The sequence below is a fragment of the Alexandromys fortis genome, unplaced genomic scaffold (assembly GCF_014885135.2).
Source record: "Alexandromys fortis isolate MF-2015 unplaced genomic scaffold, M_Fortis_MF-2015_v1.1 scaffold_25, whole genome shotgun sequence".
NCBI classification, from domain to species: Eukaryota; Metazoa; Chordata; class Mammalia; order Rodentia; family Cricetidae; genus Alexandromys; species Alexandromys fortis.
The window spans coordinates 7,007,890-7,034,201 of NW_026067904.1; the positions used below are offsets into that span (position 1 = coordinate 7,007,890).

The following is a 26,312-nucleotide window of genomic DNA, read 5'->3' on the forward strand; positions in this document are numbered from 1 at the left end:
TAAAATCCATACCAATGCAAATTATTCATATCTATATCATATCCCCCTTTAAATGTAAAAGAACATTTATAAACAATATTTGGGAACATGGGCGTAGTTTTTTCTCTCCAAACTGCTTCCTGCTGAATGGGGGCGTCGTTAATTAGATCTTTCATGGTATAACCTGTGTGCCAGGGTCATCTCAGTTGGCAGTTGAGTGAAGTAATTTTTTGAGGGTGTTCACAGCAACCTTTCAGGAGGGCGTGGTCTATCATACCAAATTGGAATAGAAGAAATCCATAGGGTCTGGTCCTCTGTGAAAACAAAAGAAGGACTTTTCCAAAGCATCATATCCTTAGACCCAAATTCTGAAATCATAATATCCTCATGAAATCCATTTTGGTTTAGCTTGGCAGCCCATATAATGAAATGTCTCTCTGTACTTAGCTCCTTCAAAGTCAAAAACTTTAAAGAAAAAAGTTTCTTTATTAATAAGAAATCACTCCCACATCACAAACACATAATCAAGCTCTCCATTGAACTCAGGTTATTATGGCCCTCTCTTCTCCCCATTATCCTTACTCATCTCTGGGTCACCCGACATTCTCATATAGGTCTAAGCCCTTTCAAGCTCCTTTATGGAAGGCTTTTTCACCTTAAACCCATCCTCCAAGCCCAAACTCCTCCACTGGCTGGGTACCTACTCTACCTCTCCCTTCTGAGTTCTCTTCTCTGTTCACAGGCTGACAGCTATCTTCCTGCCCCTATACCAATAAACCCAAATGATCCTGAACCTGCCCCACTCTCCCTAGGGGACAATGTACTCCTCAAACAGCTCATTCCTAGGTCTCTCGAACCCTGATGGACAGGACTTCACATGGCAATCCTCACCAACCCTTCGGCTGCCAAGCCTCTGGGGCACCCATGCTGGTACCACCCCTCCATCTTCAAGTGGGCACTTATTCAGGATATTTGGTCTGTCCAGCAGTTAGGACCCTCCACTCTCTGGTTTTCTAAGGTGCCACAATGAAGGGTCTGTCTGCTCCTCTTCCTGGCACACTCATCTTTGTCAGTACAACCAGGATACATGATAACAATCTATTTTTTCTCCTAGAAACCTGCATTCTCATCTCCCTCAAGGAACAAATGCTTGAGGTCTCCAGGATGGGAGTTAAGTAGATGCCTTTCCAGCCTCACCTCCCACTGAGTGTGAGTCTGCCAACTCCCCACTCTCTCCTCCTCCACATTGCCCATGCCCACAGCAAGTAGCAAGACATGAACAGCATCCATATATCCAAAGAGTATGGAATGTTTGGGTGGAAGCTTCACCTCATCTCCTTGCATCCATACCCAAGGTCTGGAATGTTTGGGTTAAAGCCTCACCCCAGTACCTGGCATCTATATACCCAAAGAGTTTGGAATGTTTGGGTTAGTGCTTCACCCTAGCAACTGGAATTCATATATACAAGAAATCAGAAATGTTTGGATGGAAGTTCCATCCCGTTGCCTCAGTCCAGACTCTACCTCCAAGAAAGCCTGACAAATGATGACCCATCCCCAGAGAGGCTCAAGACCACTCCCACAGGGTATTTAAACTGCCTCCCAGAGAACAAACACGTGATTTTCTGGTCTTCTTTCCCCGCCTCCTCTTTGAGGGGTTGGTGAGCCACCTGGGAGCATTGGTATTCATTAAACCTGGGCTTTTTCTAATTCAGTTTGATTTGGTCTGATTCAGATTATTGCACCAGTGGAGAGGTTTATTGGGGTGCAGAAACTTTTCAAAGACTTCTTGCTGTCTCAAACACAACTCAAGCACTAAGGCTGTGAAAAAAGAACACTTAAGACTGGTGTTTTCTCCTTGATGAGTTGCAAACTCAGAGCATGCTGGTAATGGCAGCTCTTAGTGTTTCCAAGTTTCTTAGGAACCTCTGTTGTCTCTGGCTTGTTCTTCACAATTGCCTTGGTACTGAAGGTGCTATTTGATGACCAGTCTGCAACCTCCAAAAAATTTCAGTATGGGGCATGTAGCTCTATCCCATGCTTCAAAAATAGGACAATTTCCCTTTTCATCTTGACTTTTCATACAGTCTACACTCCTGTACCTTTTCTTAGACTACAGCTGTTCACATTTTTGTCATTAGCTCATTTTCTGGACATCTACTGCACTATGTCATAATATAGTTTGACAAAGGATCATACCTGAGCCTCTGTCTAAGGAAAGGACTACATACAGAAGATGGAACCTAGACAATCTGCTCCTTTGTGTGCTTTGGTTCATAATCTTGAGGACATTAGACATTTCCTAAATACTAATATAGGATTGATCTCACAAACACTCTACTAGGTAACTATATCCACTAGCTATCAAAGTAGCCCATAAAATGAAGCATTATAAAATTAAAAACTTTTCAATAGTAATTCATGTCAGCTACCAATTGTAGGTCTGTATTACAGAAAGGTACTTTGAGTAATTATGGAGAGTTGTTTCAAATTAAAAGTGACATGGGGCAAAATGAAGTTGAAGACATTTTATGAGCAAGTGGGAGACTCTCCTAAGGTCACACAGCAAGTTGGTTAGGTGAGATACAAAAGACCTCTTTTTTTGTGAAGGAATGTTAGATTCCATTTTTTTTTTCCAAGACAAGGTTTCTCTGTAGCTCTGGGATCTGTCCTGGAACTAGTTCTTGTAGACCAGGCTGGCCTTGAACTCATAGCAGTTTTCCTGCCTTTGCCTTCCAAGTGCTGGGATTAAAGGCATGAGCCATTACCACTCGGTGAATGGCTTCCTTTTTTTAGAATGCTATGAGATGTTCGTCTTTGTTATAGCTTATCTCTTGCTTGCTTTATTTTATTTTTGGGTGATTGAAAGTGATGTTAGATTGAAGGTTAAATATGTCAATTATTGCATTCATTAAAAATAAACATCCAGATTACCTGTGTACTTCCCTCTCTTAGGGAAAGTCCTAGTGGATCCACTTGTCTGTTGATAAGCACAATCGATACAACATTCTTACATCACATAAGAGAGAGTAATGTTTCTTGGAGAAATCTCAATATTTTAGACACACAGTATCATCTAAGCAAGTTGGACAATAAGGTGTTTTTAATTATTATGACAATAGAATTACTCAATACTTATAGAAGTGGATTTATTGTTTATGGAAATATTCAGAGTGAGAAGAAAATATGAATGACAACATTAAATATAAGGCAATGTAGAATAGTCACAGCAGAACAATATGTGAAGAATAATTACAGTAGCATGTTAGTGGAGAGAGCATGGGACAAGGGACTGACTCGACCAAAAGCTTCTCTCTTTCAGTATTTCCTCCCTCCATCCCTCCATCCCTGTTTCATTCCTTTGTTCTGTCCTTCTTTCCTTTCTTCTTTACTTTTTTGCACTCTGCGGTCCAGCCTGGGCTTCCAGTTGTATCAGTCCTCCTACTCTGGTCTCCCAAATGTTGGTCTTGAATCTAGGGGTAGCATTACTTGCCCTGGATGAAATGAATGCCATACCCACTCTCCCTTTCCAGAAGCCTCAGATAAACTCTTACTGGGCAACAGCAGTTCTCATTTGGGTGTTGGTCCAAACACAGGAGAAAATGACAACTGCAGAAGCCGCCCCTGGGTACATTCCAAAATGTATGCCTTTTTCTTCCTAAAATACCAGAGTGTTATGTTGACATGATGTTTGTTGGGATATGAAATTTCTAAGAAAAATAAAAGACCAAGGTAGACTCAATAGGAAGGTAAGTAGAGCCCAGCACCTTCTTCTCCCTCTTGCTCCTGACAAATGATAAAACAGACCCTGGCCGGGCGGTGGTGGCGCACGCCTTTAATCCCAGCACTTGCGAGGCAGAGGCAGACGGATCTCTGTGAGTTCGAGACCAGCCTGGTCTACAAGAGCTAGTTCAAGGACAGGCTCCAAAACCACAGAGAAACCCTGTCTCGAAAAACAAAAAACAAAACAAAAAAAACAAAAACAAAAAAAAAAAAACAAAACAAACAAAAAAACAGATCCTGTGCCTGCATTTTTCTTTTTCTGTTGTCCTTTGAAATGGTGGACCCCAGCCATCTAACTGTGCTGGCTGAGAAGAAAGCCAGACCAGCTTCCAAGTCAGCTGACCAGCTCAGGGTTGTATGTGTCTTTATTATCTACTTCCCAGATACTTGGCACTCCCTACAGAAGGAGGAAAGACAGTTTTCGTCACTGTTTATCAGTTCCACTGGAACAAATGAATGGAAAGTAAAAGTAGAAATAGAGACAGACAGTACAGAAAAGGTTACTCAATCTCAGAACTGAGCAAATAAGCAAAAAGAATAGCTTTAACTTCATAGGGAAAAGAATCTGTTCCATGCATGATGCAGGCACAGTGGTTTAATGTCAGAGAAAGAAATACACACTTTGGTGGCTTCTTTTAAAGGAAACTTGCCACTTGTTCCATTTTTTTTCACTTCTTCAAAGGGTCTCTCTTCAGCATCATCTTTAGCATCGACAGTTGGATGTTTAAAATGGAGGCCAGGGAGTGAAGTACTTTCTTTGAAAACACACTTTTATTCTTTTAAGGGCCTTGGAATTTAAAAAGACTAGGGTTAAAAAAAAATTAAATCTAGGTGTAGAGGCAAAGGTTTACAAAGAAAATGCACATTTTGTACATAAGGAACTAATTTAATAAACAGCGTTTCCCTGTTAGCTTGTGATTAAACCAAATTGCCTGCCTAAACTTTCCTGTACAGAATTTCAAATGTCAACACATTATATTGTGATTCCTCTTAATTTCTCACAAAGAAAATGCAAAATGAATTCATTATGCTGGAGTAAGTGGAAAAAATGATGAGTTTCTCCAGAGAGTATGCAACAGGGAGAGATTGGGCACGATGATTATATTGAGATATTTGAATAGCTGGCCATTAGTGAGAGCTTCTCCATTACTCTGCTGATAATTATGTCTCTTCCGCTATGACTTCCCAGTGGACTAATAGAATGTTCCCAGTGCAGGAGATAATGAAAAATACCATTCAGGTGGTACGCTCATGTCAGCAGTAGAATGCAGTATTTCCTTCCTGGCGTTTGCTTCTGCTCAGCCCATCAACTCAGCCTACTTGTATCTTGTAACTGCGCGCACCCACAGCTACCTACTACATGTTAAGCTGCTTTTGTCTGTTCTGTACTATGTACAGAAAAATAAATGCATCTTGAAAATGGAGAAGTCAATGAAATATCATTCTTCCAATGTAATTATCTTCTATGTTAAGAAAGTTCGGTGTTTCAACAACTACATTTTTGTTAGCTATTATGGAAATGACTTTCAAAACCCACTTTAGTTCATGATGAAGGCAGTGGATAGGGTCTTATAAAAATAAAAATCTTTTTTCCAATTGTAAATAGAAAAAAAGAAATGTGTTATTTTATAATTCTTCACTCTACAGATACATTTCATAGTAAAAATGAAATGAAATTAAGCAAACAATAAGGGAAAGAAAAAGGGTCCCCTTTATTCTAATGTAACTATCACTTCCCATCAATTTTTTCTCTTGCTTTTTTCCCCTTGAAACTTTCATAAAACCTCTCCTATGTTACTGTCACCTCATCATACGGTGGCATTTTTACTGCTGTTTTATTTTGTGTGGGACAATCTTACCAAATTCTGTGTGTCTTTGAAAGCACATTGATTTTTACAGGAAGCTCAATTTAAACCCTCATGCTTGACTGCATCAAGATGTCTTAAGTTCTTTATCATTTGTGAGGTGCATTTAAAAATTGTAATCAAGAAGGAAAATCTCCCCAAAGAGCTCACATTTGCATCCTGTGGAGGATGTCGAAATACTCTTTTGGATTGATTATCCTTCGTGGAGGTTAAACTGACGGATGCTCATTGGAGAACAGAACCAAAGAATGGCTAGCTCCGTGGCCTAGGACACTGTGTCTTCCTAATAAAATGGTATTTACATCTAGCGCCAGAGAGATATGCTTCACGATATCAGTATGTTCAGGTTAGAATACTTGCAGGAATATACGAAGCTACAGGGTGTACTGACAAGTGTCTAGGATTCAGCCTGAGGAGAGTGGATGCGAATGCTGGTTAAGATAGTAAGGAGTCTCCCTTAAATTCCACTTAATGACTTCACATTCAAAGACCTAATTCAATGGCAGTGTTAACCAAAAAGAAAAGGAACCACTTCTGCTCTGGAAGTTGTAATGAATAATTGCCTTCTTAGGAAGCTATTCACATCCAAAAACCAAGATCAATTTTACTTAGTATTGCCTGTTTTACCAATAAACAAAGGTAGCCTAATGTAATGTGAACTTTGTCCTTTTGAAATCATTGGCTGCTAATAAAAAAATGCTTAAGCCTGGCGGTAGTGGCACACACCCTTAATCCCATCACTTGGGAAGCAGTAACAGGTAGATCTCTGTGAGTTCGAGGCCAGCCTGCTCTACAAGTGCTAGTGTTCCAGGACAGCTAGGACTGTTACACAGAGAATCCATGTAATGAAAAAAAGAAAGAAACAGAGGGGGGGGGGCAGAGAAAGGAAATTAATTTATAATTTAAATGCCATTATTTACTTACCACTAAACTAATCTACATTACAATTTAGCATTTAAAAAGGTCATATACTGTGTATTTTAAGTAGCTTGTAAAGAGTTTACTTACGTTAGGAAAACATAAAAATCACTTATACTCAATACACAATAAAATGGCACGGTGTGCCCGACTGCTTCCCCAAGGCTATGGCTATCTACATGCCATGCTGCTTCTTTGGACACAAGCCTGGTACTAACAATACCCTTCTTGCTCAGCTTTATCTAGAACTGACTCCTCCACTGCCCAACATTCTAAATTCTCCTTCTTTTTCCTAATCTTATTTTTCTAAATTCCAAAGTTTATTTCATTATTTATTGAGATATAAACCTCCTCATGATCACAGTGTCAACTATTTGATCCTAAGTATTTTTTTTTTTTTTAGGATTTTCTCTATGAGTTTTATTTTTCTTGTCCGTCTTTCATTCTATTCCATTGTCTTTTACTTTATCAGTATTATTTACTTTGATTTGATTTCATTATTCACACTACATCTGGCCAGAATCTCACAAGTGCAGCCTCTTGATGCTTCTCCCCAGTGTTCCTGGTTCGAAGGTTCTGCCTCCACAGTTCTTGCCTCCACCCAAGGACCCTTACTATGTTACTCTAACCTCAGGTGTTATAGAGATAGCCTAAATTTATTGGAGCATTAATTATGGCCTTTACCCCTACACATATGTGTGCATATATACATATGCACACATACAAATGTATACATACACACACCTATATCTGTGTTTATTTGTGCAAATGCTTTCCCAACATTTTGGGTAAAAATTTCCTGTTAATTTCAACATTAGCTGCTTTATTAGATTTCTTATTTTATTTCTGATATCATCTGTAATTGGGAGAGTTTAGACATTTTTTGTTGCTGCTCTTGTGTCAGAGTATCACAGACCTTGTTGACCTCTAATCCCATGTGTAGCCACAGATGACCTTGAACTGCTAATCCTCCTCATTCTACCTCTGAAGCACAGTGTGTCTCCACGCCCTGTGTCTATAGTATCGGGGATTGAATTCAGGCTTTCTACATGCTGGGCAACATTCTATTAGCTGAGCTACACCTCCAGAATTGCATGCTTTCTAAATATTTAGGTCTGGAGAGCTACTCCAACTTGGGTTCTCTCTGTAGTATTGGCACCCACATGGTTTGTGCACTGATTGAAAATAAAAATGTCAGGGTGCATTTCTTGAATAGCTCTGTCCATAGTGTATCCAAAAGCTCTATCCTCCCATTTATAATGGGGAGGTGGTGGGTGATGCATTGTGCATATGAGACCTGTGTCCTCTTTCCTCTGTGCTACAGCACCAAAACAGCACTCTTGCCCCATTCTCCAGTCATCCTTCCATCTTCTTACTCCCCAAGTCACCTGATAAGCAACACTTTGACTCAGCATCCTCAGTTCAAATTCTGTTTCTTAGTGGGAAGAAACTAAGACATTCTTTATAAAGAGAATACATAACACTTGATAGAAGTATATAACCAGGTGGTATGCACACATAACACATGATAGCAGTATGTAACCAAGTGGCACATATACATAACACTTGATAGCAGTATGTAATCTGCTGGTATGTATACAATATACTTGACAGCAGCATGTAATCAGGTGTTATGTATACATAACACATGATAGCAGTGTTACCTGCTGGTATGTATATATAACACTTGATAGCAGTTTTATTCTGATGGTATATAAACATTATACTTGATAGCAGTATGTAACCGGGTGGCATGTATACATGCCACCTGATAGCAGTATGTAACTGGGTGGTATATATACGTTAACACTTGATAGTAGTATGTAATCAGGTGATATGCATACACAGCTCTAAGAAATAGCTGAGTTTCAGGGATCTTTCAGTTTCTATGAAGTTGGTTAGAAACAGCATAGCATCCGATATGATTCTCTTGTCAACCCTTTCAACTTAAGTATAGGTTCAATAGTTGCCATAAAAAGAAATTATAAAATTATGGCTTATAGAAATATTCTTTTGTACCTAGACATAGACTTGAAAATATAAAAGTAGCTTTGAAAATAACAAAGTCTTTAAAAACAATAAGGTATGCTTCAAACTTTAACAAAATAGCTATCCAATGTCAGCAAAGACAATTACAGTCTTTGGTTCTGTCTTAAAACACAGCTCAGTATTTGTCTAATAAGCCCTTTCATAAATATTATTTATTAGCATAATTTTGGTGACATTGAAGTATTAAAGGAATGATTCAATATAGGTTTAGCATAGAAACACCAAAGACAAATAGTCTCTTTGTGAGAGGTAATATACCTAGAAAGAGAGCCATTCAGCTTGTACTTCTGTCAAAAAAGGACATTTTCCTCTTTCGATGTGGTGTCTCTGACATCAATTTCCTGCCAAAATATCTACAATGTTGCATCAAAAATTTGAAATTCACAAATAAAATATAGAAAACTTGAATGTTTCTTAATTCATAGAAAAAATACATAGCAGATTTCATTGAAACACACACACTCCAAACAAACAAACAAACAAACAAATCAGTGTTTTATGACTTGTTTGCTGAATTTTAAGATATGCACACACACACAGACACATACACACACTACAAAAAAAAAACAAATTAGTGTGTTTTATGACTTGTTTGCTAAATTTTAAGATATACGTGTAGAAGAATTGCTATTTCAAGCAAGTTATTTCAGGAAAGGAGGACATAGTCACCCCTGCATCTGATGTCAACCCATTCTTTCTTTCTTTTTGAGACAAGGTTTCTCTGTAGCTTTGGAGCCTATCCAGGAACTAGCACTTGTAGACTAGGCTGACGTCAAATTCACAGAGATCTGCCTGCCTTTGCCTTCTGAGTGCTGAAATTAAAAACATGCACCACCACCACTTGCCCAATACCAGCCTGCTTTTGTGTCTACCACCAGCCAATTACATTACCAGAAAAAAAAAAAAAAAAACATAGAGCCTATATCAGCATGTATTTCATGAACAAGAGAATCTTTAGGAACATAGGTGAAAAATCAGCATGACTAAGTTAACTTTGCCATATGAATGCCAATTGATTTAACAACTAGAACATTGAAAAATGTAGTAAAATGTGAGAAAAATAACTATAAGAACTTCACTATGCCAATATATGCAGACATGTTATGTGGTCAAGTTTACCATACATTTGCAGTGCAGTTTGTAAACAAACTAAGAAGAGAAAGTAACTCAACAACCTGACCAAGGAATTTCAAATACTTAATGTTCAATATATATTTCTCTTCTAATTGGAAAAGGAAAAGTTAGCCCTTATTGTACCTCTATTTATAACTGTAGTGGAGGCCAAAAGGAATGGGATGAGGAAGAAATAGCTAACCTCATATTTGAGATATAAGCAGTCTTTCAACAGAAATGAAATGTTTATTTACATTGAACAACCTAAGGACTGTACCCCTGTAGTGTGGCTTCTGAAGGAAGTGAGTATTCAAGATGAATTGCTTTAGTATACATTAACAGAAAATACCTAGCTATAGTTCTAAACCCACCTAGTTAAAAAAGAGAAATGTTCCACAGTATACAATATATTTCTGTTTCTGTCTCTCTCTCTTTTTCTTTCTTTGTGTGTGTTTAAATATATCTGATTGAAACAGTCAGAAATTTCAAAGTCCTGTGACAACTTTAGTAAAAATGAACAAAGAAACCTGAAAACAAAGTGTGGGAATGTAAATAAGCCATAAGGGGCAGGAAGGAGCAGCAGAGAGATCACACAGGAAGGAATTACATAGCCAATTTAAAGATTTGTTACAAGATGACACTAGAAACAACAGAAATGTTCTCTGATTATTGAGTGGATAAGTAAACCTTTATGCCTTTGTGCAATTGCATGATGGAATCCTGCTTTTACAATCAAAAACGGAGGGAAAGCTTGTACCCAAAATAGAAGAATCTCAAGCTATTTGTTTGAAATGAGACAAGAAAAACTTTACAGCTGAGAACAGGCCAACTATATCAGACAGGCAATGAGGGTCAACACAACACATTAGTAAACCAGATAGCTTGCACTCCTTGATACTATAGCAGCTTAGTGCACTATTATTGGCATGTTCTAACTCTACAGCTTTAGACTAATCATGAGAAACTCAAAAATTATGAATATCAATTGATTTATGCTGTGAAGATATCTGTGTAGTAATCTTCATAATTAGCAAGGTCATCAAAAGGAAGGAAAACAGTTACAAGCAGGTGCAAACTAAGCAGGCTGGAGATATCATGACTCCATGTAACATGGTGTCTTGAATATGGTCCCAACAAAGTCAAAGAACATTCCATGCATACTAGGACATTTCAGTTCACTCTCATTGTTCATAGTTGAACATGTTTCATGCTTATGAAGGTGTGTTGAAAAGGGAATATGTAAGGCCTAAATTTTCCATTAAAATAGGGATAGAAACAATAGTAAATGAGAACACCATAAAGATGACAACCCACTGTATATAGTATCTTTATATATAGTTCCAAAGGAGACAACATTAATTTATTTTGATTGAAAATATAATATTTTCATATAATATATTCTGATTATAATTTCCCTTTTAACAACTCTGCTAGATGCTTCCCAGCTACTCACTCACCCAAGTCCACACCCTTTCTTATTAATTTATGATGAAAGTAAAAAAAAAATCCAGGCAGCAATTGCCTCTTGAGAAGAGTTTAGCTTGACCCCAGGCAGGAAATTCCTGGAATGAGAACAATATTCTCTATCTTGATAGGGTGAGGCTACAGGAATGAGATCATTTTAACAAAGCTCATTGAACTGTGCACTTCAATTCTTTGAATTTAAATAGTATGTAAAGAAAAGTTACAGAGATGAAATAATGAAGTATTCAGAAGCCTACCTCTATTCTGCCTCCGTTTTTTCGGATTTAGTTGTCCTCCATCCACAATGAGAACAGGCATTCTTTGCAGCTCTTTGCCTTGCGAGATCTTTGAACAAAAGCCATTCGGGAAGTACAAAGGCTCATTGTGACTGTGCCAGTGACTCACACCAATTGAACTTTTAAATAGGGAACGGCTCTACAAAATCTCACCTGCCTTTGTTTCTTGATCTGAATACATGCAGACATTCTTCCTCTTCTATTTTAAATTCCGGAGAAAGGACACAGCTGTTACAGCCAAGATGAAAAGTTTCATTTTTCTCTCATTCCCCAACTCACGTCGTTCCCCAAGTTGTTATCTTTGTCCATAATTCCATCATTGTTTGTTTTCCTCCGCTCTATTTGTTACTCAAATGTTCTCCAAATTCACAGTTTTGTTCATAAGAAACTCCTTTTGTTCTCTATTCCTAGCCTCTTAATATTTCCTGTGGTGGATGAATGTTCATAGTGTTTATGTTTTCTTCTTCTATAAATGTAAATCTCTGTGTACTCATTTAAATATGTTTCAGAGATAGGAAATTAGAGAAGAAGGAAATGTTGGACCTGAGACAGAGCACGAGAAATGAAGAGTTAGCCAGACATGTCGGAGGGTCGAGAAGACAGCACTGGGAATTACAGGAAAAGTAAACGAGACCATTAGGCTGGTTGGGTCCACCACTATGACTATCAGTCATCCTTTTACTTCTGCTGAACTAACTCTCTTTGAGGACATTCATGACATTTCCACATGGGTTTATTGTAAGAGAATAGAGAGGGGCATCCTGGTAGAATTGCCAAGAGCCCCACTACGCCTTTTTTCTCCATCCATCTTTTTACCTCCCTTGCTTTCTAAACGCAATTTTAAAGGAGGGGGAGATAAAGAATTCTGACACGCAAAATACACTGTAGCTTCTGTACTTGTAAGCTTCAGATGTATGCTCTGAATACAGGAATATGTTGAGTTTGTTCACAGTACACACCAGTTTTACACTGTTCATATTAAGGATGTTTTTCATGCAACACCTAAGAGGAATATCCTCTCACTGAAAATAAGTATATAATAACAGTAAAAACAAATATCCTGAAAAATAATGCTTCCCTTTACTGATTCCAAATACATGCATAAAATCTCAATAACAAGGCATCACCAAGGCCTTTATACATAATTTTCTGGACAGTGCAGGAGGTCATTTAATAAACAAGTTTAGTTAATACAATGTCAAGCAAGTGAGAAACTGATCTGTTCATTTTCTCACAAAGACCTAATGACCATGCAAAGTATTTACAAATCTGCTAAATGATATTGGTTCCAAGAAGGTACCCGAACCTTCAACACTTTAGTGATGACTACTCAGAGACATGCACCATGGAAAAGGAAAAGAATGTAAAGAATGTGGAGCAGGTATCAGGAGCTAGAATAGCCTGGACGAGAGAGAAGTCACTCTACACTGAAGGAGGGAAAGAAATAAGCATGAATGGAAATAGGGTTGGATCAAAGAAATCAAAGTAGAGAAAAGCAGCAGTATCGGTGAGCTTAGTAGCTCTCTGCAGCACGGGTTGGGCCAGATGGACTGTGGATTGGGTGCCATGGTGTAGTCAAGCATCCCAACCACAAGCCCCCTTCCCCAGGAGTTACCTCATTTGGAATTCTATCCCCAAGGAAACTTGCCATTGGTGGCTACACCACTTAAGACATTAAAAGCCCCAGACCTAATAAGTTCCCCTCAAGGTCTCCTCAATTTCTCCTAGGGCTACCCAGGAACGCTTTACTCAGAATAAACCTGATTTATTAATTCTGTTTGATCGACTTATTACCTCAGCAGCAGCGGGTTCCCATTAGCCAAAATTTAAACATGTTCTTACTTAGTGATTGATGGAGGAGGGTCCAATCCATTGCAAGAGGGGAAATCCCTGGGCTGGTAGTCCTGGGTGCTGAGCAAACCCTGGGGAACAAATCAGAAAGTGGCACTCCTCCATGGCCTCTGAATCAGCTTCTACCTCCTGGTTCCTGCCCTGTTTGACTTCCTACCCTGACTTCCTTTAATGATGGACTGTGATGTGGAAGTATAAGCCAAAGAAACCCTTGCTTTCTAAACATGCAATGAACATGGCAGTAACGGCAGCTGTAGAAATTCTGGTTAGGGGGAATCTCAGTCTGTATAATGCTACCCGTATTACCCCTATGTATGTTTTCAGGGTTTTCTGTTTGGTATTGGATAAATAGTTGGTGTGCTCTTCCCTGGGAAAGGCTATTGCTCCCAACCCAGCACTCCTTAGCTGCCTGTACTTCTTTCTGTATGTCTAAGCCCCACCCCATCCACTTCCCACTTCGGCATGTCTATTAGTATCATTTGCTTTATTTTATTTATTTATCTATTATTTTACTTTTTTTGAGACAGAGTTTCCTTGTATGTATCCTTGACTGTATGGGAACCTGTTCTGTAGACCAGGGTGTCCTCGAACTCACAGAGATCTGCTTGTATCTGCCTCATGGATGCTGGGATTAAAGATGTGTGCCACCACCACCTTGATTATTAGTGTTATTCTTGTTTAGCTCATTTAAATGTTTTTTAAATTAGTTTTAAAAGCTTATTTTATTTTTAATATTGTGTATCTATGTACATGTGCGGGGACTATCCATGGAGGTCAGATATGTAGAATTCCCATTGGATCTGGAATCAGCATCAGACATTGGTACTGGGAGCTGAAGCTGGGTTTGAAGAAAGAGAGTACATGCTATTAAAAGATGAATTACATCTCCAGCCCCCTCCCCCAAATCATCTCTTTTTTGTTGTTGGTTTGTTTTTCAAGACAGGCTTTCTCTGTAACCCTGGCTGTCCTGGAACTCAGTAGACCAGGCTGGCTTTGAACATAATCATTTCTTATGCACTGGAACTGTATCAGAGCTTTATTTTAATATATGAAGTGTCAAGTGTACAGTCTACCTCTAAATACTATTCCACTGATATGCAAATAGGGTATAAATTATTTCTGAGAAAAGACATGCATATCCTTCCAATGAAGAGCTTCCTTTTGCTGTTAACCATTCTTGTATACTGTACATTTTGACAAGAAGAACCCACCCCTTAGCCATTACCAAGTCATTTTCCTAAGGACAAGAATGACTAGTAGATAACCAATGCCAAATGTTCAACCCTGAAAACATATGCATATGCACATATACACAGAAGTAGCAGGTTGTATTTATGAAAAAATATGCAAACATATACATACACACATATACATAAATACATAGACACACATATATACACACATATTGTGTAACACCAATGGAAAAGGAAAAAGGAATGAATTTAAAAGATAGCCAAGGGTCATATGGAAGGTTTGAATGGAGAAAAAGGAAAGAGGAAATGATGTAGTTATACAGTGATGTCAGGGTACTATATATATATGTATATATATGCATATACATATTTATTAATATACACATAATATAAACAAAGCCAAGCACGCCTTTAATCCCAGCACTCAAGGGGCAGAAAGAGGTAAAACACTTTGAGTTCACATAGAGAGCTCTAGACAGGCCAGGGTTACACAGTGAGACCCTGCCTCAGAAAATAAAATGGAAACTAACTAACTAACTAACTAAAACAAACAAAAGAATGACCACTGTGGATCTCTCTTTCAAATAATCTCAGTTTACAGATTACAGGGGAAATTTGAAATCAAGAAAGAAATAAAACCACATTATTAGAGTCACATAGACTTGCCTCCAAGAACGGGGGCATTAATAACCATAACATCTCTCATTCTGCCCAAAGACTATCTCGTGTGATTTGTCAGCCCGGGATGTCACACACAAGAAGTTGTCAGTGCAACTTCAGTTGCCAGGGAGAGCCTTTAGCTGTGTTTTCTGCTCGGCCTCTATTGGGGTATTTAACTTGTTTTGGGAAAATGTCACTCTTGCTTATTTCTTCAGTCTTTCTTGCCAAAGAGCGTTCAGATAATGCCCCAGCAGGGACTGTGCCACGAGCCCCATTTTTCAAGGGCTTTCTAACTCAGTCACAGAAATTGGATCTGGGCACGAGCTTGTCCCAATTGTGGTGCACTTTTTAGCTTGTTTGTTAGAACCAGATGTATTTAAATTTTGTTCGGCTGCTTTTGAAGGTGGTAGGAAAATGACATTTCCTGCTTCTCAGATGAATTTTGGCAATAGTAGGAATCTAAAGGGAGTTTGATTTTAAAATTAAACATGAACTTTTAGATTCTGTTAGGTCATACTTTTGATCTCGGGCCACTGCCAATGGGCATTTCTATTAACAAGCAAACAGAAAATAAAACCCAGTGGAAATCAATCTGTTAGAAAAGAGATGATAATTCAGCTCCATCCCGAGTCTTATGCTAATAGCCAGCCCAGTGTGGATGCAAAAACCTTGGAGGGAGGCACAGTCTCGCTCTGTGAAATGTTGGCTGGGAATTTGGGCCCTGACACAATTTTGGTAAGAAATTGAGAGACAGGTACAAAACATGCACTCTTATTGATCACAAAATACAAATTTATAGGTGGGAAAATGCATCAAGTTACAACCAACCAATATATTTTTATGAACCTCTAGATAAAGTTCATCTGCAGAGAACAGGCTTGAGTGTTGCAAAAGTCACACAGCTGTGCAGGCACTAAAGATGAGGCTGGGGTCAAGAATGCACTGACTCAAACAGATTAGCACAAACAGAAACAAAACAAAACAAAAAATTAAAAAAATAAAAATAAAAAACATGATCAGGAAATGCATATTGAAAGCACCTACAGTTAGGCAAAAGAAAAACAACAAAGCAAAACAATACAACACACAACACATCTGTTCCCAATTGATCCTCTCCACTCTGATGAATTTCATGTGTAATTGTCTAAGCATTTGGCAATGCGACCTCTGCCTTTCATCTCTTCCAGATCATTTATAGTAAGGAAAGACACATACTATTCAATGATTGCTTTAACTCACTGGTATCATAGTAACGGGAAATTAAGTTTACTGATATGTATATACTGATGACATGTGAATTAATCTACCTAAGTATCATACACACACGCACACACACACAAAATCATAAAACTCATATATACCTAAATCTCTAAAAAAAAAAAAAGACTACTTACTGAACCCTCACAATTTCATTAGAGAAATGTTTTGTATCACAGACAAAAAGAATTGGAAAGGTCAGTTAAGATGAACATGGCATCAAAGGGCTGGGTGGTAGTGGTGCATGCCTTTAATCCCAGTACTTGGGAGGCAGAGGCAGGTAGACCTATGAGACCAAGGAAAGCCTGGTCTACAGAGCGAGTTCCAGTACAGCCAGGGAGACACAGAGAAACCCTGTCTTTAAAAAAATCAAAATTAAATAAAGACATTAAAACTTTGGAAATGAATTGAGATTCTGACACTTTTAAACAGTAACGAAAAAGAGAACTAAATCCCTCCATGTCTGCTAACCAGAGCATCAACAGCCACAAAGGTCATTTGGTGGTAGGGACACCTGAACCTTTTCACTCTTATTGGTAGGTGCACAACTCAGACTCTTGGCTGTTCTTTTGGGATAGAATGAAAGTATTTGCATGCTGATTTAAAAAATTCACTCAGGAACTAGTCACAGAGGTGAGATTGTAGATATGCGCAGGTACATATATTTAATATCTGTTAGGAATGACTGCAAACGTGACTTTACTTCTACAGAGTTCGCCATTTGTATGAGCTATACATAATGAAAATATTTCATTTGTGGTATGAAACACTAAGTGGACTAAAATGTGTGAGTTGTCCACATTGAATTGGTAGAAGCCATAATACATATTAAGCTTTGTGAATGATGGTCATGTTTATAGGCATATCTCATTTCATATACGTAATTTTTACTGCACAAAATAATCATATCGGTGTGTATGTTCTTCTCCAAAACTAACTATTTTGTCAGTTTTCGTAAATGGAAAAGGATATTTTAGAAGAACAACATCAAAGTTATCTTTGACTCTAGTTTATTTTGCCACCTTTATATTAGGTCGATTGCAAAGCAATACTTAACATCGGAGCTAAGGGTGTGGCCTGAAGATAAATCCCGGTAGTAGGGGAAGACAAGTCACAATTATTCTGATGAAACCTCATCTAGTTCAAAAGAAACTGGGCTCCGCTTGCTCTTGAACTGATTAGCTCAGGCTACTAGATGCTGTGTATCTTCTACAGTTCAAACACTGGCATGACTATTTGCCATCATCTTCATCCCTCTATTGTCTAACATTAGTACTGGATTCAAGGGATTCTACAATAGTGATTCCCAAAGATCAATTCAGTATATTAATTTGTTTCAGATTTGCCAGTGCCCAGGTGCAGCCTCATGTCCTCAGCTGCTGAACCAAAGTAAATGAAAAGGAGCAGATGTGAGATTTTTTTTTTCTTCCTTCAGTGTCCTTGTGCCTTTGTTTCTCTATTGCCAATGTTTCTATATTTCACTACCAGGAGTCTTCCCTTCCCTTGTCCTAAGTTTTTTTTATCTTAGTCTAAGTTATCTATCTTTGAAGATAACTTTATATTTCAGCACTGGAATCTTCTCCAGGTTAAAGAGTTCATGACAATGACAAATATCTACAGTGAAGAGTAACCTTGAAAATGACTGACATTTTAATTTTGCTTGGATGAAGTCTAAAATGCCAAAAGGCACAAATATGATCTAGAAGTTTTTCAGAACTCTGATATTTTTGTTGTTTTCTCCCCCCTCTCTCTCTATATATATACGTATATATATATATATTATGAAATAACAGAGCATACGTAGTAGGGCAAAATGAATTTGAGAAAAGAAACAAAATTTAGAAAAAGACAGACTTGGTTTTGAATCCTGTACTCTTAACTATTTTTACCATCTTAAACAATATGCATGGATTCATTGAACTTTAGTCATCTCCAAAAGGGATTGACATGAATACTCATGACAATTTTACATAAAAGTTGGTTAATCTTATTGATGAATTTTTAAGCATTTTTATCACAAATGCTTGTGTCTATGCATATGCTTTAAGTCAATTAATGCTTTCTAAGATTTAAATACTTCTTACCTGATAACAAGAATTCTCACATCCCCTTTTATGTCTAGCCTGGTGAATACCCCTGACTACGCCATTCTCATTTTCCAAAAATCTGCCAAATTTAGCAAGAGTTCCACATCTGTTGTGCATTTTGTCTGACCACCTCCCCCACCCCCATGTGGCAGTAAAGATCTAGGTCTCCTCCAGGACCCACCCTATCTGTAATTACGCATAGGTCCCTTCTAGGACACCTCCATTACTCCACTAGAATATAATATCCTCCCCCAGGGTCAAATAATGTAAGTTTCTCATACCGTCTTCCAGGGTCTAGCCTCATAAGAATCCCTGACCTTCCCATCCATTCATTTTCTGCAAGCCACTGATTTAGTGTGAGTGCATAACTGGTGTGCCAGGCTAGGTTGGCCTTTCCTATTTTCAGTGCAAAGGAGCTCTAAGCCTGGGCCCAGATCCTCTCTACCTATCCCACATATTACAGGGCTCTGTCATATCATCTCTGATCTATACAGCTAGACAGATCTACCCGCACACTGTAGACTTAGAACAGGAAACACATCCTATATGTTATATATCAACCCAGTCTCCTAGTTCTACTCGTGCCATTTTCAACCTCTAAACCTGAGCACCCTAAAATCTTCTCTTCACCCCCATCCTGTTCTTTCCATGCTATACTCAAAAGTATTAGAAGAAGTCTACATGCCCACATCTCATGGGTAGAATGTGAACAATATTAAAGATCAAGCTAGTATCTTCTCTCCAAATGAATAATCACAAAGAAAACAGTTCAATGGCATAAAGGAGATAAAATTTGAAAATAAAAACCAGAGTGATGCCCAAGAAAACATAAGCAAAAGTTTGGAAATGACCAAGACAATCTAAGGTTTGAGGACAGAATTTATTCTTTAGATAAAAAAAAAAAAAAACGAAAAGGGCTTAAGCTGAAATGAAGTTGGGATTGAAAAACCCAGTAACCTAACAGAAACTTAAAGGAAAGCTTTACAAGTGGAAAGAATGAAGAAGAAGAGAGAATACAAGGATTGGAAGATAAAAGGGAGGCTCTAGAGCAGAGAAATAGATAAGGGGAATTCATTAAGGAGAGGAGGGAGGTAAATGAAGATGAAATAGTAGGAGGGTAGAAGGGTATAGTAGGAAACAAACTACTTAATAGGAGAACTAGGAAAATAAGTGACTATTTCAGGAGAAGGTGTAAACACATGTAAGGTAGGAAGGAAGAAAAACAATAATATGAATGTCTGAAAAAGCCAAAGGAAATCACACTATTAACTACTTTCCTAAAATATACCACAGTATACTTTATTTTGTATAAAAAATAAATAAAATTTTAATGAACTTGTGCCATCTGGGGAGACAGTACTTTGCTCTGGAACGATCTTTGTATACTGTAAGTGTGTGTTGCTCTCATTGTTTGATAAAAAGCTGACGGACAATGGCTAGGCAGGATTTTCAGATCAGAGACAATGCTGAGAGGAAGGGCGGAGTCTGCGAGTCTTAAGATGGAAGCAGAGGAAGCAGAATGTCTAAAAAATGAAGTAACCAGCCATGAACCACATGGTAGAACTTAGATTAGAAATATGGATTAATTTAAGTTGTAAGAGCTAGTTATTAACAAGCCTAAGCTTTGGTTGAGCATTTATAATTAATATAAGTTTCTGTGTGGTTATTTGGGAATCAGATAATAAGATAGAAAGTTCACCTACAGTACTTACTCCTTCTGAGTGCCAAAGACCACTTTAAAAATGCCCAAAACAAGCCAGGTGAAGCTCTCTTTTTAATTTTTGGGCATGGTTGTCCAAAAGACTAACAAAATATAAGTCTATGGCTTTTTACCCTTGATTACCTCCCTGATATGAAACATAAGTTCATATTGCTTAAGGCATCATATACTTCACACACATGGCTCAGAAGTTCCTGAGATGCAATTGGCATCAATGTTTCTCCCCAAGAACTCTCTTTCATGATGTAAGAATGCACTATGCTAACTTCCAAAGGAGGGAAGCAACCAACAGTTCTACATCACTATGTTTATGAACCACATCAAAGACCAGGATGACACAACAACGCTATATGTGCTGTAGTTGCACATATACCTGGGGAGTAACCAACAGTCTTCTAATTGGAATAAAGACTTACTTAACAAGAGGAAATATAGTACTAGAAACCAGTCAAATACTCAGTGAAGTCATGGTTATTAAAACATAATGTACAGCCACTAATGAGCATAATACCTAGAAAAAAATCTAAACACATTTATGCTTATGCCTACAGATAATTGTAGCTTTTGCCACTCATCAAAGAAACTACTCTTTGCAAGCAATAGAGACCATTACAGAAAACAACAACCCATCAAACTGCAGAGCTGCAGAGCTCAGTTCCAATGGATGTATCCACAAAACACTCGTACAAATAAAGCTCAGAGAGTGTTGCAGAAGAAGAGGCAGAAGATTTGAAAAGCCAGAGGACCAGGGAGTTTGTTGTAAGAGTGTGTCTCCTAGTAATGTCAGGAAGGTACACCTACAATGTCTCACCAATGTGAATGCCTAAATATGAGCTGAGCAAGGTTGACTCCATTAAACACTCCAAAGTGGACAGGGTGAAGCACACAAGGTTCAGGCCATATACAGAGAACTACACACAAGTGAGGAATACTAAGGGCAGAAGAGATTGTCCTCCCCAGGGAAAAGCATACCAATTAGTTGTCCCGTGCTGGATAGTCATTTCTGGAATCATACATGAAGTAGCATCATAGAGGCTAAGCAGGAATGTATATGCATATTGTATATACATGCAGTAATAATTAATGATAAAAGAATCCATGAAGTTGAGAAAACTTGGAGGGAGGAAATAAAGGGGAAAATATTGTACTTATATTTTATTTCCAAAAAATTTAAAATGCCAAAATAAAATGTGGCGCAATAAAAAAAAAATCTGACTCTAAGTTTTAATTATTTTCTTGAAAAACTAAAAGGCAGAGTTAGGTAAGAGTTTTTCATCAATAAAGTACAAACAGTTACAAGCAACTGCCAAAAAAAGTAACTGAAGGGAATTTTGATTATGTTCAAGCATCTATAAATTGTCAGAAAAATGCTTATAATTAGGACCATGGCCAAGATGATCAAGTTCTGAGTGATAAATTATTTATTAGAAATATATAATTCTGATAGCATTGCCTCACCTGTTATGAAAACCCTGCTCAGGTACAGATGGGCATTTGGAAGAACAAACACAGTCCATAAAACATTCAAGCTCTTCGTGTCAGATCTAAAGGCAAGAATAAAATTAACATATAATTTGCATGTCAGTAGTAAAGCACTGTTGGTCTGAAGTAAATCAAAGGAATAATACCAGTATTATCATAAATGTTGGTCTGAGCAAACATGTAAGTAGATGCATTCTTGTTTTGATAAAATTGATAATACATTAAAGTTGTCTCATAAATGAAACCGAGGCATATGCCAGTGATTGGGTGTTTTCTAAGGAAAAGAAAAAAGGAACTTGTATGGGCATAGCAGTCACAAAGAATGATATTCTTTCTAAGAACAAAAAGGTGGGTGAGACAGTGGCCAATCAGCTAGAAACTCAGAACTGGTGTATAGGCTGCTAAGAAATATAATTCTCAATTTATACACATAAGAATACCAATAGTAGATTGTCAGAAAGCAGAGCTTAACTACTAATTAAAAAAATAGTCACAATTCTTTGTCTATTTCTGAATTTGATTAATTTTTCAAGCCTAAATTAAAACTGGTGGAGAGGCCATGACTCAAGGATCCTGGCTATGTGCTAATGACTTTATCTGTTCCTATAAAAGTTGGTCTATGGATGTTTATGACAGTTAGTATATATTTGCTGACATGAATTCCCAAAACATTTTCAAGATTACTAATCTAAAGATAGACTCCATCATTAATCCTCCCATCCTCAAGCCTTATCAAAGCACACTGACCTCGTAGAGCTGAACAATTTCAGGTCATTTTACTCTCTCTGGGTTCCCAAGGTTCCAGCATCTGTCCAGGTACCATTATTATCCTTAAATGTTCTATTGAAAAGAACATTTTTCCAGAAGACTCTCCATAGTGGCCCATTAGCTTGTTCTGTAAAAGATGTCGAAGCAGTGAAAGTCTCCAGTTGTACCTCCCTATGCAAGTGAAAAGTGTCAAATGTTAATGGACATGATTGGTGTCACTCTTAAGGATTTAAAAATGCAAGGTTACAGTCTCTAATTATCAACTGACTAACAGATTGACTCCAGTAGACTTCACTGAGTTCTCATAAGCACATAGTTGATAACCGTACACTGAGTAGATTCCAACTTTCTAATGTGATACTGTGCTTGGGTGGCATTTTGCCCCGCCACACATTGCCATTAACTGCTGTGTTTCTGTGTTTCTGTCAAGAAGGAGGCTCATACACATCCCATGCTCCTATCCCACAGAGAATAATAAAATGGTTCACTTTTGTCTCCAAATTCAGTTAACAATTCTGTAAAACCAAACAAGACAAAACTATGTGAAGGTAGACAATTCCATAGCCATTTTTTAAATTTGTGGTTTATTGAGTAAGAGGGCTGGGCAGCTCAACTCTGAATCACTATGTGTCCTGTTACGATTACTAAGAAAAAGTCTTGGAGGATTTTGGAAAGGATAAAGAGAAATTAGACCACTTTGGGTGGGTAAATAGTGTTTTGGAAGACATCTTCTATAGTGAAAATATGCACTTGAGACAATTTTTAGGAACATTTGTTTTTGTAACTCACACTTGTAAGCTAGAAAGGCAGGACTGAGCAGAAAGAGAAACTGGATAATCCTACAGGAATGCCTGAAGAGGAATAGGAGCTTTTCAAGAGAACCAGTCAAAAAAATCTTACACTCATCCTTTAACAGAAAGAGAGTTTAAGTAAGATAACTGTCTATGGCCATGAAAATTTCTAGAAAAGGATCCTTCAACAATGAGTCATGACTCATCAACTCTCCCAGTAGAAAGAACAATAAATTTTGACACATCGGTTGGTAGCCTGGTCTTTAACAACTAACCCATCTCTCCATCCCATGAACAATAAATCTGGAGAGTGCCATGGAAGAAGGTGGTGACACAACATGGTGTTCAGCAGAGAGAAGCAACCGTGGAAGACACGGACATGAAGAGAGCTCTTGGCATCATGAGTAGACATGGTGTCAATGGTTAAACAGAAAAAGTCAAAGCTTACAAACAGAAGTTGTAGGTCAAGAAAGAAAAAGTCACATAAAAATATTTCCGATATACCCCTTTCTCTGATTGAACAATAAGGCAAATGAATTTCACTTGTATTGAGGGCTGCAAGACAACAAACTAAGAAACTTGAAATGCTTTGTATTTTTTTTGTATGGGTATTTTACCCTAATGGAGATATTTGACCTAAGAAAGGTAGGAAATCTACCTAATATACAAATATAACTGGGATTTCACACACAAGAAATTGGTGCCACAATATGTAAGTAGTTGGGGCTGTTTTGTGTTATTAAACACAACAGCCTATTCAGCAAACAAGATTTAGCCTCCTCCTGTGTCTAAATCCTACTCTGCCTAAAAGCCATCAGTCAAACAGTAGTTCCAGAGAAGAGGGTGAGGATTCTGCTACCATGGGGTGTATTTCACAGGCATGTATAGAGATGGACAACCATGGCTACTAAAGAGACTGTCAGTCTGCTTAGCCTATCTTTGCTGTTAGTTCCATTAGCCATCTAAAACGATATCCATATCATGCAGCCCAGGTTAGTCTTGTCCAGAAATGACAGACTTTCATATAAATTAAAATGAAGCATTTGTATAAACAGTTTTAAAGCAATGTGTGTATAGAAAACAAGACCCTTCCAAACTTTTAAGGTCTTCTCACAGACACACACATACACATGCACACACTTGCACACATATACATACTACACAGACACATGCAGAGAGAGAGAGAGAGCGAGAGAGAGAGAGAAGAGAAGAGAAGAGAAGAGAAGAGAAGAGAAGAGAAGAGAGGATAATGGAAATATTAATCTGTAAAAATAAACCTAGTAATGGAATTAACAGTGATTTTCATTTCAATTACTGACTTCAGTGATTTACAATTCATGATTACTCCGGCTGGGCATTGGTGGCACACGCCATTAATTCCAACACTTGGGAGGCAAGTACAGATGGATCTCTGTGACTGTGTGTCCAGCCTGGTCTACAGAGTACGTTGCAGGGCAGCTAGGGGGCTACACAGAGAAACTCTCCTTTGAAAAACAGTAATAACAAAAAGAAACAAACAAAATCTAACCAACAAACAAGAAAGAGAAATTCAGAATTACTCTCCAAAAAGAGTAACAAAAATGTAAATAGTAATTTTGGTTTCATCTTTTGCTAGTTAGTCAAATGTGTTATCTATCCCAGATACTACATATTAACAGAAACTTACAAACCTTAGTGTAAATTTCCAATTAAGTATGCACATGAGGAATGAAAGATTTTCACCATTGTATATATAACTGGGTAGGCTTGCTCTCTTCCAACCTGTTGCAATATACCTCAAGGCTTATTGTTAAAAATCAGAGATATATTCCCCAGTGCCCATTTGGTTTTAGTACCAAGGGCACTCCAGTGGGTGAAATGAAGAGGTAAAATAAGGCTCAGGAGAAAATCATACAACAGTTATCTAAGAAATCCATAAATTAACTTTTGTTGCCTACACAGATATACCCCATGGCGAGAGGCAGTCTATAAGTGTAAAGCACACATAGAGTCTGGCCTCTGTGGCGTGTGCCCTGCTAGGGAGAAACACTGACGTCTGCTGCATTAAACTTCTCAAATCCTGAGAGCCCACATACATTTCAGTCACTCTCAATCCATGAACCAGAAGAATCAACAGAGCCAGATTCCTGGGGTTTTCAATTTCCAGCATAAAAATTTGAGAAAGTGAACTAAGAAGCAATTTAAACATTTTTTTTATATTATGACAAAAATAAATATATTATGGAGTAAAATGCATGATATGCATAAATTTCTGAGATAAAACGGAAGACTTCAGAGAAATTTCACACTAGCTATGGGCTAGTTTACCTGGGACCACAAAGCCCTGTGCACACACTGAGTTTTCCTCTGAACAGATATGGAAGAAAAAGAAAAGGAAAGAAAAGAAAAGAAAAATCCCTGAAAAAGTCTTTCTCCAAAATAAAATTTGTTTGCCATATTTTTTGAGGCCCATTTACATGTTGATGGAAGAAAACTAAATCTCACCATTAAGAAGAATTATCTAATTAAATGTATAAAAAATCAGGCTGAGGTTATACTGAAGACCAATAAAAAGAGTCACATTGCACTGTCTTCCCTCTGAAGCAATATTCTCACATTGCTGAGAGCTAACACAATACAAGAAACCAATTATCCAAACCCATAGACACCCTGCTCCAACAGGGCCTGCTGTAGGATGAGATAAAAAACAAGGGGTCCAGAGAGATGTCCCCAGGAGATCCTTGGGCAGCTGAGGAGAGAGAGCCTGAAATGGTCCGATCCTATAGCCATACTAATGAATATCTTGCATATCACCATAGAACTGGTGATGGATGGAGATAGAGAGAGACCCACATTGGAGCACTGGACTGAGCTCCCAAGGTCCAAATGAGGAGCAGAAGAAGGGATAACATGAGCAAGGAAGTCAGGACCCCAAGGGGTGCACCCACCCACTGAGATGGTGGGGCTGAGCTCACCAAGGCCAGCTAGATGGGGACTGAAAAAGCATGGGATAAAACCGGACTGTCTGAACATGGCGGACAATGAGGACTGCTGAGA

At 38.0% G+C, this 26,312-nt stretch overlaps 1 long non-coding RNA gene across 1 annotated transcript in view; it reads right to left on the reverse strand.

The window, feature by feature from the left end:
• LOC126497033 (uncharacterized) overlaps positions 1-11,647 on the reverse strand; it is a 101,303-nt gene extending 89,656 nt beyond the window's left edge. The window contains exon 1 of the long non-coding RNA XR_007590515.1: positions 11,429-11,647. This is a non-coding gene — a long non-coding RNA (uncharacterized lncRNA). The remainder of the gene's footprint in view (positions 1-11,428) is intronic.
• Positions 11,648-26,312: the final 14,665 nt, after the last annotated feature.